Genomic DNA, 17,370 nt, shown 5'->3' with positions numbered 1-17,370 from the left:
TGCAGTACCTGGCTCTTTCTAGTACCCCTGGTGCTAATGAGTACAGGGATAATAATAGGGGGTTAATATTAGTAAAATAACTGTAATTACCAATATATGTTCATTTATTAAACAGTTGTGAATAGGTTTCATCATCAGATAACCTCTTTTAATAATACTAGCTACATCCTTAAAGGGCTTGTCCAACAAAAGAGAGAAAAAAACTGCTTGGGAATAATACACACCACTACTCTAGCACTATCCGCAATGTAATGTCCCCTTTTTAGCCTATTTCTTTGCCTCTCTGCAGCTCTGGTCTGTTCCCTTGTGTAGGCACCTGTGGGATCATGTAACCAGAAAGCAGCTGTATTTTCCAGAATTGCATGTCAGTCTGGCTCTTAGTTTAGAATAGCTCGCTTCTCTTGTCTCTCTCCACTGATCTACATAGAAAGTAGTCCTTCACATATATTCTCCAAATATTTCACGATTACACAGTGTTCTCCACAATCCCAATCATGTTCTCCACAATCCCAATCAATTCAGCCTTCTTGTTTTTTTGTGATTCGTAGACTATCTTTCTGCACTTTTAAAAGCCTGTATATGAAAAGAGAGAGAAAAATACTACTACATAAAGATCCATTCTCTCCACTAACAGAGCGGCATATTTCTATGAATTTCTGTGTAGTACTATTCTCTCTCAGGCTTATGACAAGAAAATATGATATACAAATGTGCTCATGTATCAGTGCAGTAGAAAGCCAGCATTGGAACATGTGCTTCCACCACTGGAGACTGCAGAAGGTAGGCACAAAAATCAGCAGAACAAGGAAAAGCAGGGGGCTCTAACACTGGCATCAATGTTAAAGGGGTTATCCAGGAAAAAATATATATATATCAATTGGCTGCAGAAAGTTAAACAAATTTGTAAATTACTTTTATGAAAAAATCTTAATCCTTTCAGTACTTATGAGCTGCTGAAGTTGAGTTGTTCTTTTCTGTCTAAGTGCTCTCTGATGACACCTGTCTCGGGAACTGTCCAGAGTAGAAGCAAATCCCCATACCAAACCTCTTCTACTCTGTGCAGTTCCAAGAAAAGCAGAGATGTCAGCAGAGAGCCCTGTTGCCAGACAGAAAAGAACAACTCAACTTCAGCAGCTAATAATTATTGGTGGGATTAAGATTTTTTAATCAAAGTAATTTACAAATCTGTTTAACGTTCTGGAGCCAGTTGATATAAAAAAATATTTTTTTCCTGGAATACCCCTTTAAATATCTCAACAGAAGCAGATTTTTTATACAACTAGATGAAATATTTATTTTCATATATACTGTTGCAATGCACACAATAAGCATGACTCATTTAAGGCTGAAACATGAATTATATTGTGCTATGTGTAAACGATGACCATATAAAATGCAGGTTTAATTATTACCATTCATTTATACACCTCCAACATAATTTGCGCCACGAACATGTGGCCTAGTTCAGTTGTATCACGCCGACCTTGTTATCCACCCGTCTCTATATAGAGCTTTCTGCCAGAATTACTTCGACAATTAACATAACAGCTCATGGAGGAAAAATCATCCAAAAGTTATTTTTTTTTTATGCCGGCTGTTGAGTTTCCTCTTGAATATCCATTTGCTTCTATCCAGATACAACCAGATTAACAAGATTCAGCCCAAATGATTCTGCTAATATAGTCATGACTTTAATTTACTTTGCAATATGTGTCCCTCATGATGAAGAAGTCAATTTACTTCAACAGTTCTGATGTATCAGACATAACATAAGAATAGCTGATTTTCATTAAACACATGATTCATGATTCAATCTAGAGATTTATACTGAAGGCACTTGCTATGGAATAGCTTTTTGAGCAATTCTCTGTCCTAAGGCTCAGAATACTCACCACTTTAATCAAAAGCTTATGTAACAATTATTACTGGGATTTAGGCCACGTTCCCAAACTGTAAAATCAGTGCAGCAGAGCAAAAAAATTTTTTTTACGTGTGTGACCCTGGTCTTAGTTCTAACTGCATTTTTACATTTGACATATACATCATTTTTTTTTACTCTTTAAACCCTTAAAGGGGTTCTCCGATGCTTAGACATCTTATCCCCTATCCAAAGGTTAGGGGATAAGATGCCTGATTGCGGGAGTCCCGCCGCTGGGGAGCCCCGTGATCTTGCATGCGGCACCCCGTTTATAATCAGTCCCCGGAGCGTGTTCGCTCCGGGTCTGATTACCAGCGACCTCCGGGCCGACGGCATGTGAAGTCACTCCTCCGCCCCCATGTGATGTCACACTCCGCCCCTCAATGCAAGCCTACAGGAGGGGGCGTGATAGCTGCCACGCCCCCTCCCATAGGCTTGCATTGAGGGGTGGAGCGTGAGGTCACATGGGGGTGGAGGTGTGACGTCACACGCCGTCGGCCCTGTGGTCGCCGGTAATCAGACCCGGAGGGAACACGCTCCAGGGACTGATTATAAACGGGTTGCCGCGTGCAAGAACACGGGGGTCCCCAGCGGCGGGACTCCCGCGATCAGGCATCTTATCCCCTATCCTTTGGATAGGGGATAAGATGTCTAAGCACCGGAGAACCCCTTTAAGTACTTTTCAGTTTTTTTCATTTTCATTTTTTCCTCCTTACCTTACATAAAAAATCATAACCCTTTCAATTTTCCACTTAACCCCTTAAGGACCAGGCCATTTTTTACCTTAAGGACCGGAGCGTTTTTTGCAATTCTGACCACTGTCACTTTAAACATTAATAACTCTGGAATGCTTTTAGTTATCATTCTGATTCCGAGATTGTTTTTTCGTGACATATTCTACTTTAACTTAGTGGTAAAATTTTATGGTAACTTGCATCCTTTCTTGGTGAAAAATCCCAAAATTTGATGAAAAAAATGAAAATTTTGCATTTTTCTAACTTTGAAGCTCTCTGCTTGTAAGGAAAATGGATATTCAAAATATATTTTTTTTGGGTTCACATATACAATATGTCTACTTTATGTTTGCATCATAAAATTTATGAGTTTTTACTTTTGGAAGACACCAGAGGGCTTCAAAGTTCAGTAGCAATTTTGAAATTTTTCACAAAATTTTCAAACTCACTATTTTTCAGGGACCAGTTCAGTTTTGAAGTGGATTTGAAGGGTCTTCATATTAGAAATACCCCATAAAAGACCCCATTATAAAAACTACACCCCCCAAAGTATTCAAAAAAACATTCAGTAAGTGTATTAACCCTTTAGGTGTTTCACAGGAATAGCAGCAAAGTGAAGGAGAAAATTCAAAATCTTCATTTTTTACACTCGCATGTTCTTGTAGACCCAATTTTTGAATTTTTGCAAGGGATAAAAAGGAGAAAATTTTTACTTGTATTTGAAACCCAATTTCTCTAGCACATACCTCATATGTCTATGTTAATTGTTCGGTGGGCGCAGTAGAGGGCTCAGAAGGGAAGGAGCGACAAATGGTTTTTGGGGGGCATGCCGCATTTAGGAAGCCCCTATGGTGCCAGGACAGCAAAAAAAAAACACATGGCATACCATTTTGGAAACTAGACCCCTCAGGGAACGTAACAAGGGGTAAAGTGAACCTTAATACCCTACAGGTGATTCACGACTTTTGCATATGTAAAAAAAATATATATTTTTTTTACCTAAAATGCTTGGTTTCCCAAAAATTTTAAATTTTTTAAAAGGGTAATAGCAGAAAATACCCCCCAAAATTTGAAGCCCAATTTCTCCCGATACAGAAAACACCTCGCATGGGGGTGAAAAGTGCTCTGCTGGCGCACTACAGGTCTCAGAAGAGAAGGAGTCACATTTGGCTTTTTGAAAGCAAATTTTGCTCTGGGGGCATGCCGCATTTAGGAAGCCCCTATGGTGCCAGAACAGCAAAAAAAAACACATGGCATACCATTTTGGAAACTAGACCCCTCGGGGAACGTAACAAGGGGTAATGTGAACCTTAATAGCCTACAGGTGTTTCACGACTTTTGCATATGTAAAAAAAATATATATTTTTTTTACCTAAAATGCTTGGTTTCCCAAAATTTTTACAATTTTAAAAAGGGTAATAGCAGAAAATACCCCCCAAAATTTGAAGCCCAATTTCTCCCGATTCAGAAAACACCCCATATGGGTGTGAAAAGTGCTCTGCTGGCGCACTACAGGTCTCAGAAGAGAAGGAGTCACATTTGGCTTTTTGAAAGCGAATTTTGCTCTGGGGGCATGCCGCATTTAGGAAGCCCCTATGGTGCCAGGACAGCAAAAAAAAAAACACATGGCATACTATTTTGGAAACTAGACCCCTCGGGGAACGTAACAAGGGGTAATTTGAACCTTAATACCCTACAGGTGTTTCACGACTTTTGCATATGTAAAAAAATATATATTTTTTTTACCTAAAATGCTTGTTTTCCCAAAAATTTTACATTTTTTAAAAGGGTAATAGCAGAAAATACCCCCCAAAATTTGAAGCCCAATTTCTCCCGAGTACGGCGATACCCCATATGTGGCCCTAAACTGTTGCCTTGAAATACGACAGGGCTCCAAAGTGAGAGCGCCATGCGCATTTGAGGCCTAAATTAGGGACTTGCATAGGGGTGGACATAGGGGTATTCTACGCCAGTGATTCCCAAACAGGGTGCCTCCAGCTGTTGTAAAACTCCCAGCATGCCTGGACAGTCAACGGCTATCTGGCAATACTGGGAGTAGTTGTTTTGCAACAGCTGGAGGCTCCGTTTTGGAAACAGTGGCGTACCAGACGTTTTTCATTTTTATTGGGGAGGGGGGTTGTATAGGGGTATGTGTATATGTAGTGTTTTTTACTTTTTATTTTATTTTGTGTTAGTGTAGTGTTTTTAGGGTACAGTCGCACGGGCGGGGGTTCACAGTAGTTTCTCGCTGGCAGTTTGAGCTACGGCAGAAAATTTGACGCAGCTCAAACTTGCAGCCGGATACTTACTGTAATCCTCCGCCCATGTGAGTGTACCCTGTACGTTCACATTGGGGGAGGGGAATCAGTGCAAAACTACAACTCCCAGCATGTACGGTCTATCAGTGCATGCTGGGAGTTGTAGTTTTGCAACCGCTGGAGGCTCCGTTTTGGAAACAGTGGCGTACCAGACGTTTTTCATTTTTATTGGGGAGGGGAGGGGGGCTGTGTAGGGGTATGTGTATATGTAGTGTTTTTTACTTTTTATTTTATTGTGTGTTAGTGTAGTGTAGTGTTTTTAGGGTACAGTCACACGGGCGGGGGGTTCACAGTAGTTTCTCGCTGGCAGTTTGAGCTGCGGCAGAAATTTTGCCGCACCTCAAACTTGCAGCCGGATACTTACTGTAATCCTCCGCCCATGTGAGTGTACCCTGTACGTTCACATTGGGGGGGGGGGAACATCCAGCTGTTGCAAAACTACAACTCCCAGCATGTACGGTCTATCAGTGCATGCTGGGAGTTGTAGTTTTGCAACAGCTGGAGGCACACTGGTTGTGAAACACCGAGTTTGGTAACAAACTCAGTGTTTTGCAACCAGTGTGCCTTCAGCTGTTGCAAAAGCTACAACCCCCAGCATGTACGGACAGCGGAAGGGCATGCTGGGTGTTGTAGTTATGCAACAGCTGGAGGCATACTACTTTGGCTGGGGATGCTGGGGATTGTAGTTATGCAACAGCTGGAGACACACTGGTTTGCTACTTAACTCAGTGTGCCTTCAGCTGTTGCAAAACTACAACTCTCAGCAGTCACCGACAGCCAACGGGCATGCTGGGAGTTGTAGTTATGCAACCACCAGATGCATCACTACAACTCCCAGCATGCACTTTAGCTGATTGTGCAAGCTGGGAGTTGTAGTTACACAACAGCTGAAGGTACACTTTTCCATAGAAAGCATGTGCCTCCAGCTGTTGCAAAACTACAAGTCCCAGCATGCCCATAAGGGCATGCTGGGAGTTGTGGTGGTCTGCCTCCTGCTGTTGCATAACTACAGCTCCCAGCATGCCCTTTTTGCATGCTGGGAGCTGTTGCTAAGCAACAGCAGGAGGCTGTCACTCACCTCCAACGATCCTCGCTGCACCAGGTCAGTCCCTCGTCGTCTCCGCCGCCGCCGCTGCTCCTGGGGCCCCGATCCCAACAGGGGCGCCGGGGATCGGGGTCCCCAGCACCCGGGGTGCACGTCCCGCACCCGCTCACGTCCTCCGGAAGAGGGGCGGAGCGGGTTGCGGGAGTGACACCCGCAGCAGGCGCCCTGATTGGTCGGCCGGTAATCCGGCCGACAAATCAGGGCGATCGTGAGGTGGCACCAGTGCCACCTCACCCCTGCTCGCTCTGGCTGTTCGGGGCCGTCGGAGACGGCCCCGAACAGCCTGTAATTCCGGGTCACCGGGTCACTGGAGACCCGATTGACCCGGAATCCGCCGCAGATCGCTGGACTGAATTGTCCAGCGATCTGCGGCCATCGCCGACATGGGGGGTCATAATGACCCCCCTGGGCGATATGCCCCGATGCCTGCTGAACGATTTCAGCAGGCATCGGGGACCGGCTCCGCTCCAGATGGTTGCGGGGGGCCGGTAAAACACATGACGTTCTCATACGTCATGTGTCCTTAAGGACTCGGAAATGGAGACGTATGAGAACGTCATGTGTCCTTAAGGGGTTAATGGCTTATTTTATGTGTTTTCACTGAAAAACACCCTTTATATTAAAATTTAACTTTTATTCTCTACTATTAAAATTGTTCAAAGAAAAAAGCCCTGTGCATATATAATCAATTATTATACTCAAGATAAATGTAACATATCTCCATCAAATGTACAAGAAGCGTGTGGAGCCCCCAGTCCAACATGAATAAAACAATGGACTGGTAGGATCCCAACACACAATTTCCGGCTATACACCAAAAAACATTCAAATGCACCCACAAATAATAATTGCTATTTGAAGAAAAATCAACTCTCAACGCGTTTCACCCTGCTATTATCGGGGATCCTCAGGAGAGACACCGGACAAATACAGTATATTAATGCAAAATGACAGATTGAAACTTAAGCATCATCTGGGACAATACCCCAAACATATATTAGATGTGCTCAGTGCAATTAAAGATAAACAGACGCTCCCACAATGGAGCACTCACGAGACCCCGCGTCTATGATGATCAGATGGAGGCTTATTTTATGTGCCACAAATTCTACTTTGTAATGACATCAGTCATTTTAACCAAAAGTCTACGGCGAAACAAAAAAAATCATTGTGCGACAAAATTTAAGAAAAAACACAATTTTGTAAATTTTGGGGGCTTTCCTTTCTACGCAGTACAATTTTCAGGTAAAAATAACACCTAATCATTATTCTGTAGGTTCCCATGATTAAAATGATACCCTACTTATATAGGTTTGATTTTGTCTTACTTCGGGAAAAAAATCACAACTACATGCACAAAAATGTATACGTTTAAAAATGTCCTCTTCTGACCCCTATTGCACACGTGGATGTATGAGGGTTCATTTTTTGCGCCGTGATCTGAAGTTTTTATTGGTACCATTTTTGTTTTGATTGGACTTTTTGATCGCTTTTTATTAATTTTTTATGGTATAAAAAGTGACCAAAAATACGCTATTTTGGATTTTTTTTTACGTATACACCAATGACCATACAGTTTAATTAATTATATATTTTTATAGTTCAGACATTTACGCACACGGCGATACCACATATGTTATATTTATTTTTATTTACATAGTTTTTTTTTATGGGAATAGGGTGTGATTCAAACTTTTATTAGGGAAGGGGTTAAATCACATTTATTAACTTTTATTTTTACACCGTGCAGTACAGTACAATGCAGTACATTGATTGCCAGCACTGATCAATGTTATACCATAGCATTGCATTGATCAGGGTTATCGGCGGTTGATTACTCAAGCCTGGATCTCAGGCTTGGAGCAATCAATTGCCAATCGGACGTGCCGGAGGCAGGTAAGGGACCCTCCTTGTGTGTCCTAGCTGATCGAGACACGGCAGTTTTACCGTGGTGGTCCCGATCAGCCCGAATGAGCAGCCGAGAATGCTTATTTTTACTTTAGATGTGACGATCAACTTTGATCGACGCATCTGAAGGGTTATAAGCGCATGTCACCACCATCGGTGACGCCCACTATTAGCCACTGGTCCCGGCTACCATTAGCCGCCGGGACCGACCCGATATGATGCAGGGTCACCGTGTTATATCGTGGGAATAGGCGCAAGACATACATGTATGCCCTGCGTCCTTAAGGAGTTAAAAGGTTGTAAATGTATATGTAGGGTGTAAATGTATAAATGTATGTTAAATAACTGTTTTATATAGTTAAAACTGGTTTTCCCTAGTGAAAATCAGTTTTGACTAAACACCTATGTGATAACTAGAATTTACTGTTTTTCCCTAATGAAAACAAGTTTTGACATAACACCTTTGTGAAAACTAGGATGTACTGCTTTTCCCTAGTGCAAAAAAGGTTTTTACTGAACGGCATTGTTCAAACTAGAATGTTACTGCTAATGCAAAAACCGAATGTTGAATCCCATATGCTATACCAAATATTGTTGTATCCTCACCAAATGCTAGGTCATAGACATTTTTTTAATTCCCAATTAACACTTTCAGTTGTTTTTAACTGATCTGTTTCACTCAAACAGATTTCCCTAGCAGGCTAATACCTCATTTGAGTCATCTAATACCTCTGCATCATCAGGTGCCTGACTTTCTTCATGTATTACAGCCATTTAATTCAAACTAGTTTTCTCAGGTTTAAACTGAGTCATTTTGTTTAAACTACCTCTTCTCTTGCTAGTTTAAACCAGGTTTAACTGACATTCAGGGTTTTGATTAGCTGGAAATTCTGGTGTTCACGAAGGTGCTCAGTAAAAAATGGTTTCAATTAGGGAAAAGCAGTAAATTCCAGTTTTCACAAAGGCATCCAGTAAAAACTGGTTTAAACTAAGGAACAGCAGTAAATTCTAGTTTTTAAAAAGGTGTTCAGTGAGAATTGGTTTTCACTAGGTAAACCAGTTTTCACTGAAAACCAGTTTAAACTGTAACATATGCATTAACTGCATGCTAAAAAAAAAATTATTCTGCTGTATGCTATACAACAAAATGTGTTTCCTATTGGCTTACATTTAAAAAAAAGCATATTACAACAAATATATGTTTTTGTGGCTGGACACAAGAGCACAGAATACTAAACTAAACTATAAAAAAATAAATAAATAAAAAACGAAAACAGTGAAATGTAAAAACACAGCAAGTACCCAGGCCATCTTTGCAGCAGTATTCCAAAATTACATAAAATATTTGGCATTTTACTGCAACTATGTGAAAAAAAGCTAAGTGTAAACTGCAACCATCACTGCAGCACTACACCAATCTAGGCTTTATGGCATAGAGACCAGAAAGAAGCTTCTTCTCAGTAATAGACACATGAAATCATAGAGTTTGCAAAAAAGCACATAAGGGACTCTCAGACTGTGAGAAACAAGATTTTCTGGTCTGAGGAAACCCAGAGACTGGTCAGGATTGAGGGAAAGTTGAATGTAGCAACGTACAAAATTTTCTTAAATATAGCTGAAAGCAGCAATACAGGTGGCTAAGCTGCACAGCCGGGTAATAGCACACGATTGCTTTGATCACCGATGGTGGAGAAGCTGATCATGGACATGTGTGCTAATTTTCGTACTGTTCTGACCAATAATTGTAGAGAAAGCTATGTTTGCAGAAAATTGCGCAATCCAATATGGCGGCCAAATCTGGTGATAAATTGTGGTACAGAAAGTGTTCACGAACATGTGTGCTAATTTTTTGCACTGTTCTGACTCGTTATTTTAGAGAAAACTATGTTTGCAGAATATTGTACAATCCAATATGGCCGCAAAATCTTTTGATCACATGTTGTGCAAAAAGTGATCACGAACATGTGAGCTAATTTTCACATTATTCTGACCAGCAATTTCAGAGAAAAGTATGTTTGCAAAATATTACATAATCCAATATGGTCGCCAAATATGGTGTTCAATGTGGTACAGAAAGTGATCACAAACATGTGTGCTAATTTTCGCTCTCTTCTGACCAGTTATTTTAGAGAAAATTGTTTGAAGAATATTGCGCCATCCAATATGGCTGCCAAATCTGGTGATCAATTGTGGTACAGAAAGTGAGTAATCTACTATTGTGCAAAGAAACATAATTTTTAGATTAACAGTGTACATATTCAACACATTTAAAAAAGTTGCATATTGTTATTAATGCTATCTAAATGTTATTGGCGAGCGGTGGCCATATTGAATATGCAAATGAACCAGCTTTAACAACTTTGGTACAGGAGGTGTCCATGGACAAATTATAACTTATCCTAGCAAATTTTTTCAGAGAAGATGTTTGTAGAGTATTGTTCAATCCATAATGGCGGCAAAACCATGTGACCAACAGACTTGTAATTAACAAATCTGACTCGGGACAACAGTGTAACCACATACAGCAAACAATATATCTGTAGCTTTTATGGTTCCAGAGAAGAAGATTTTTGAATATTGTACAAAAATTGCTACAAAAAACAAGATGGCGGCCTTACCATGTGACCTATGACCTTAATTTTACATACAATTATGCACAGCTCATGGGTCCACCACTATGCCAAGTCATATGTGTTTTGGAGTTACAGTGCAGCAGATATAAGCATTAGAATTTTGTAGCGGAATAATAATAATAATAAAAATAATAATAAATATAGCTGCAAGCAGCAATACAGCTGGCCAAGCAGCATGGCTGGGGTATAGCACACAGTTGTTTTGGCACCCCCTTATGGTAGGGAGGGTGACCATGGACATGTGTGCTAATTTTCACATTGTTCCAACCAACATTTTTGGATAAAACTATGAATGCAGAATATTCAATATGGCCACAGAATCATGTGATATATTTTTGTACAGAAAGTGTTTATAAACGTGTGCTTATGTTCACATTGTTCTGATCAGTAGTTTCATAGTAAAAATGTTTTCAGAATATTGCGCAATGCAATATGGCTGCCACACCATGTGATCAATTGTGGTACAAAAAGTGATGACGAACATGTATGCTAATTTTCACAATGTTCTGACCAATAATTTCAGAAAAAACTATGTATCCAGAATATTGCGCAATCCAATATGGTCGCCAAATCTGGTGATCTGCCGTGGTACAGGAAGTGATCACGGACATGTGTGCTAATTTTCACATTGTTCTTACCAGTAATTTCAGAGGAAACCATATATGCAGAATATTGTGCAATCCAATATGACTGCCACACCATGTGATCAATTGTGGTACAGAAAGTGATGATAATTTTTGCATGGTTCTGACCAGTAAATTTAGAGAAAACTATGTTTGCAGAATATTGCACAATCCAATATGGCCGCCAAAACCGGTGATCAACAGTGGTACAAAAATTGATCACACACATGTGAGCTAATTTTCACATTGTTTTGACCAGTAATTTTAGAGAAAACTATGTATGCAAAATATTGCACAATCCAATATGGCCGCCAAATCTTGGGATCAGTTGAAGTATAGAAAGTGAGTAATCTACTATTGTGCAAAGAAACATATTTAACCAAATTGCATATCATTATTATTGCATATTGATTATGGAAATGAACCAGCTTTAACAACTTTGGTACAGGAGGTGACCATGAACATGCCAAATTATAAGTTATTATAACAAACATGGCTGCCAAACATAATTGATTGTCTTAACAAGTTTGGCTTAGTATCTCTATCTGCAAGTCTACAACTGCACATGGTTTCATAAACAGGTCAGAGGCCAGAGAAGTAAAGTCATAAAGCAACTGACAGCTTCTAATAAGACACTGAACACTGAGAAACACTATATGTTAACCTCTTCCTCACTATTTGTCAGCACACTATGTGGCTATTACACATGATATAATATGGACAAATAACTTAAAGGGGTACTCCGCCCCTAGACATCTTATCCCCTATCCCAAAGGATAGGGGATAAGATGTCAGATCGCCGGGGTCCCGCTGCTGGGGACCCCGGGGATCGCTGCTGCAGCACCCCACTATCATTACTGCGCAGAGCGAGTTCGCTCTGCACGTAATGACGGGCAATACAGGGGCCGGAGCATCGTTACGTCACGGCTCCGCCCCTCGTGATGTCACGGCCCGCCCCGTCAATACAAGTCTATGGGAGGGGGCGTACGCCCCCTGCCATAGACTTGCATTAAGGGGACGGGCTGTGATGTCATGAGGGGCGGAGCCATGATGTTACGCTGCTCCGGCCCCCGTATCGCCCGTCATTACGCACAGAGCGAACTCGCTCTGTGCAGTAATAATGGTGGGGTGCCGCAGCGGCGATCCCTGGGGTCCCGAGCAGCGGGACCGCTGCGATCTAACATCTTATTCCCTATCCTTTGGATAGGGGATAAGATGCCAGGGGCGGAGTACCCCTTTAAAATAAACATTTATGATTCTACAGCACAGTAACTTTACAGAGTAATTTATATATATCTAGATTTAATGTTTAGAGAGCGGCAGATCTTTGCATATGGCACCGAATATTGTAACCTAAAACAAGATGGTTGTCAGATCATCTGACCTAGGACCCTTACTTAAGAAAAGACTGAGAACAACATAGCACTTTAACCATTGAGCCAAGTTTCATAATTTTATAAATAACAGTGAGCATATTACAGGCATTTTAATACAGTGGCTTACTGGCTTGCAGAGATCAGCTTGCATTGGCCATATTGATTATGCAAATGAACCAGCTATAACAAACATGGTACAGGAGATAACCCTGGACATATATGCTAAATTGTGAATGATTCTAGCAAATGGTTTCAGATAAGAAGATGTTTATAGAAAATTGTGCAACACAACATGGTGGACATATCATGTGATCAATAGACTTGTGGTGAACAAATAATTAACATGATGACAGTGTAACCATATAGAACAATATATACAGTGACCCCCCCGACCTACGATGGCCCCGACATACTATAATTTCAACATGCGATGGCCTCTCAGAGGCAGCATCAACATACGATGCTTTTGTATGTCGGGGCCATCGCATAAACGGCTATTCGGCAGCGCAGACTGCTTCAGCTACCGCCGGATAGCCGTTTACGGTGCCCTGTGTGCTCCGGTGAAGGTCTCCTACCTGTCCTCGGGGCTCCGAAGCGTTCTCTTCAGGATCCCCTGCACCGCCAGCCACATCCCAACGTTATTTGACTGTATAAGCTAGGGTCTCTTACCCTTGCTGCAACTGCATAAACTGCCCATGCATGGTTAAGGGCACTCACTTCACACATCCAACCACTGGCCAACAATTTCCCATTAAACACTACCTAACCTGTTCTTCCAGATTTGTAGTATACATTCTTCTCTGCCCATGAAAACTCTTGTAGTGGGAGAGACGACTGGTGAATTCAAGGTTAGGATGAACCAACACAGATACACAATCCGCAAATCCAGGGCAGACCTACCGGTCTCCAAACATTTTATGGAGGCCGGCCATACCCAGTGTGATTTGAACTTTGTTCTCATTGACCACATTCTCCCACCTAAAAGAGGTGGTCACCGCACAAAGTTACTCTTAAAACAAGAACTTATGTGGATACACAAACTTAACACCATATGTCCACACGATTTGAATGTGTACTTCACTATCCCATACAACCTTACCTAACCACATCTATGCTGTTAGGCTAGGTTCACACTGCGGAATCTCCGGGCAGAAAATTTCCACTCGGAGATTCCAAGTGCGGCCAGCGCCGACTGAATCAGTCAGTGCTAGGACCGTGCGGACACTGCAGTCTCTTCAGGCGGAAACTTCCAATTGGATTTTCCGTTCACAAATTCCGAAGTGTGAATTTGTGAACGGAAACCCATTCACTTTTTAGCAATCTGAATTTCTGTCTGCAATTTCAAAGCGGAATTGCAGGCGGAAATTCTGTAGTGTGAACCTAGCCTTAGTGGTAGAATGTTCCCATGTCCGATAGGTTGGACCTTTTTCCTTTTTCTCCCTTTTCCCTTCCCCTAGAGATGGCGCTGGAACCCTCACTATATGGAGACTCTTCTCTTCACCTACTCAGATCTACTATGGAGGACCACTTCTTCTTTCATCCCATTGCTTTTCTCACTGTCCAAGCATTGATACAGGTTGTGTCACCTCCACATATCAATTAGTTGTGACATGTGACTCTTTGATCCACTGTTATATTACTGCTCTCTGCCTTGCCTAGTCAGCATTATACTTATGCCCTCTTTATGTGCCTGGCCATTCATTTACTCATGTTCCCTTTCTCTTGGTGACTGTGCATATGTATGTGTGGATGACGGGGGGGGCGGTGGTGTTTTGGTGGGGCGGCTGCAATGCTCGCTATGCGGGCGTGTGACCTCTTCACCTGTTGCCCCTCAGCCGTGCTAATGGCGTGGTTGTTGGGCGGCCACCCTCGCCCCTAGGTGCCCAGAGCCCACTCTCAGTATGTTTGGCCTGCTTGAGTGTCGTCTAATATTATTGGGATCTACATTTGTTCTTGCTTATCATAACTCTGGACTTATTTTTGTCCTTGCCATCACTATCATTTAGCCTTATCTCGGCACTCTGTATTTGCACATCTTCATGATTTCACTGCCACTCATATTGCACTTAGCAACAAATATCCCCTTTATGCTAGTGCAATGATCTCCATCCATGTTCTGGCTAGTCTGCCAGTACACAATATGGCCGCCAGTATTCCTTTACATCACTGAGGCTGCACAGCACCTGACCATCTTGCCCATTCAGCTGCCGGCTTTACAGCGCATAACACGCATACCACGCATGCGCAACTCCACTTCCGGTTCCTCCAGCTCTCCGCTCCTCTCGACACAGGCGCAGTACAGCCCACACCCTCCACATCATGGCGCAGATGGCATCTGTCTCCATGTGAGTCTCCTGTATCCAGCGCCGCCCTTAGTTTTTTATATATTTTATCACTGTACACTGCTCACGGCATTCCCCTTTGGGGATGTCACACTCTGGTTGTTATTTGCATATGTACCTCCAGTATGCTTATTCATTTCACTGTTGAAGCGTCACCTGTTTTGTATATATCAACTGAGCAATCACCTTTTGTGCATATGTATACTACCATTTGTCCACTTACTTGTTGCTTGATAATGGCTGCAATTGTGTAGCCAAAATGTCGCCACTCGGTTGTGATGGAATAAAGCTACTCCTTCACCTCCTCTTGTGAGTGCTATGGTCGTATATCTAGGTTTGGTGACTGATCAAAACATGTCACATGTGTAAGATGCCATAAGTTTTTAAATGTACCATGGTAGCCAGGGACGTGCACAGACATTTTGAAGGGCAGGGGCTCAAGTAAAAAAAAAAAAAGGGCACTTTTCATAATTTAAAAAACGCCTGCCAGATTTAATGGGCAGATGTGCTGTGGCCCAGGGACACAGTGGACTCCCGCCGGGCCTCCTCGACATTCCTATCCCCCATAAAAGTTGGTGTTTTTGTAAAATCGAGTCAAGAACTGTTTCTCTGAGGTCTGCCATGTGTATATACACTTTGGCTGTGCTGTCAGTCTTATTTACAGAAAACATGTGACAGCTGCACTATAATATACTGTATTATAGAGGAGATGTATACAAAACCTGTGCAGAGAAAGAGCGGTGCAGTTGTCCATAGCAACCAATCAGATCATTTTGCAGAGGGCTTTTCCTCTGCAAAGGTTTTAATAAATCTCCCCCTATATGCCCCCACCTGAGCTCTATATGACAGAACCCATCACCAATCACCCAGCACCCATCACCCAGCACCAATCACCCATCCCCAATCACCCAGCAACAATCACCCAGCACCAATCACCCACCTTATGCAGGAATCTCCACACAGCTCTGGTTCTTACACTGAAGAAATGGGCACCACACTAATATATGCTTACATGCTACAATATACAAGAGTTGGCAAAAAAAAAGAATTATAAATATACAAAGACGGCCAGGCATAGCACAGCATACAGGATGGAGGCAGGGAAGCTCCGCCTCCATTGCGCACAAGACTGACTTCGCATACTAGTAATGTGGGGCAATACCTAGAAAATGGAAAGACCAATTTTTGCTTACATGCACTGTAACCTAGTGTATTGGGTTTAGTGCGTTTAAAGAGCCTGTCAGTTTCCCTCTAATTATATACCGTACCCCCCTTAATTCCCTATATACTGTGCCACTATTCATCTATTAATTCCCTATATACTGTGCCACCATTAATGAACTATATACTGTGCAACCATTAATGAACTATATACTGTGCCACCATTAATGAACTATATATTGTGCCACTATTATTTAACTATACTGTGCCACCACTAAGGGTGCGTTCACACATGCGTATTTTCTGCTACAGATCTGCTGCAGATTTGCTTTAGCAGATTTCTCTTCCCATTGCCAATGGGAAGCAAAATCTGCAGCAGCAAAATCTGCAGAAGATCTGCAGCAAAAAAGGCACGTGTGAACGCACTAAAGGATCTATACACAGTGCCAGCATACATAAAAAATATAATGTTCCCACCTGCGCCAATTACACATGCTGGAAACCCTACATAAGCAGTCACAGCAAGACTCTATTTATAGGGACTTGATTAAAGTGCGGCAGGAACTCTTGTCCCTACTAAATGTCAAGCACCGCTATTATAGACAGATAACTGGTAAACTGTTTTATGAGAGGGGCAATAGATCTGGTCGTCTCCTGGTGAACGCCTTGAGAGAGAAAAAATCATCCCTCTTTGTCCCTGCGGTCCGATCTCACTCTGGCCAAGTAACGCACCTAACCCCAGACATTCTGGAAGCATTCCGTAGGTATTATATTGATCTCCATAATCTCCCCAAGCCCAAGGCTCTTAATCCCTCTACAATTCCTCCTCTCCCCTCTTTGGCCCAATACATGGCTGACACAGCCCTCCCTACCCTCCCCGAGGAAGTAATTGCTTCATTGGAGACTAGGTTCACTCCGGAGGAGTTAGACCTTGCAATTCCCTCTTTACCCCCAGGTAAAAGTCCTGGCCCTGATGGCTATACAGCCAAATTTTACAAGGCCCTCCGGGGGGAACTGACCTCTCCAATCCTTGAAGCCTTTAATGATATTGCAGATGGCACATCTATCCCACCATCTTTCCTTAGGGCCCATATCACAGTGATACCAAAGGAGGGGAAGGATCCCTTACTTTGTCCCAGCTATAGGCCCATATCCCTGATCAACACTGATGCTAAGCTCTTTGCCAAATTGTTGGCAAACAGATTGGCTGGTCACATGCCTTCCTTAATCCATCCTGATCAAGTGGGTTTCA

The 17,370-nt window shown here is 42.2% G+C and overlaps 1 protein-coding gene and 1 long non-coding RNA gene across 3 annotated transcripts in view; one reads left to right on the top strand and one right to left on the bottom strand.

Moving 5' to 3' along the window:
- Window positions 1-17,370, bottom strand: part of TPD52L1 (TPD52 like 1) — a 132,635-nt gene that overhangs the window by 53,789 nt on the left and 61,476 nt on the right. The window lies entirely within an intron of this gene.
- The window catches only part of LOC130362280 (uncharacterized), a 45,942-nt gene continuing 43,397 nt past the window's right edge, over window positions 14,826-17,370 (top strand). The window contains exon 1 of the long non-coding RNA XR_008891343.1: window positions 14,826-14,960. This is a non-coding gene — a long non-coding RNA (uncharacterized LOC130362280). The remainder of the gene's footprint in view (window positions 14,961-17,370) is intronic.

This window comes from Hyla sarda, chromosome 3 (genome assembly GCF_029499605.1).
Source record: "Hyla sarda isolate aHylSar1 chromosome 3, aHylSar1.hap1, whole genome shotgun sequence".
In the NCBI taxonomy this organism is placed as follows: domain Eukaryota; kingdom Metazoa; phylum Chordata; class Amphibia; order Anura; family Hylidae; genus Hyla; species Hyla sarda.
The sequence above is the reverse complement of the archived record's forward strand: the minus strand, read 5'-3'. Positions and strand labels throughout refer to the sequence as shown.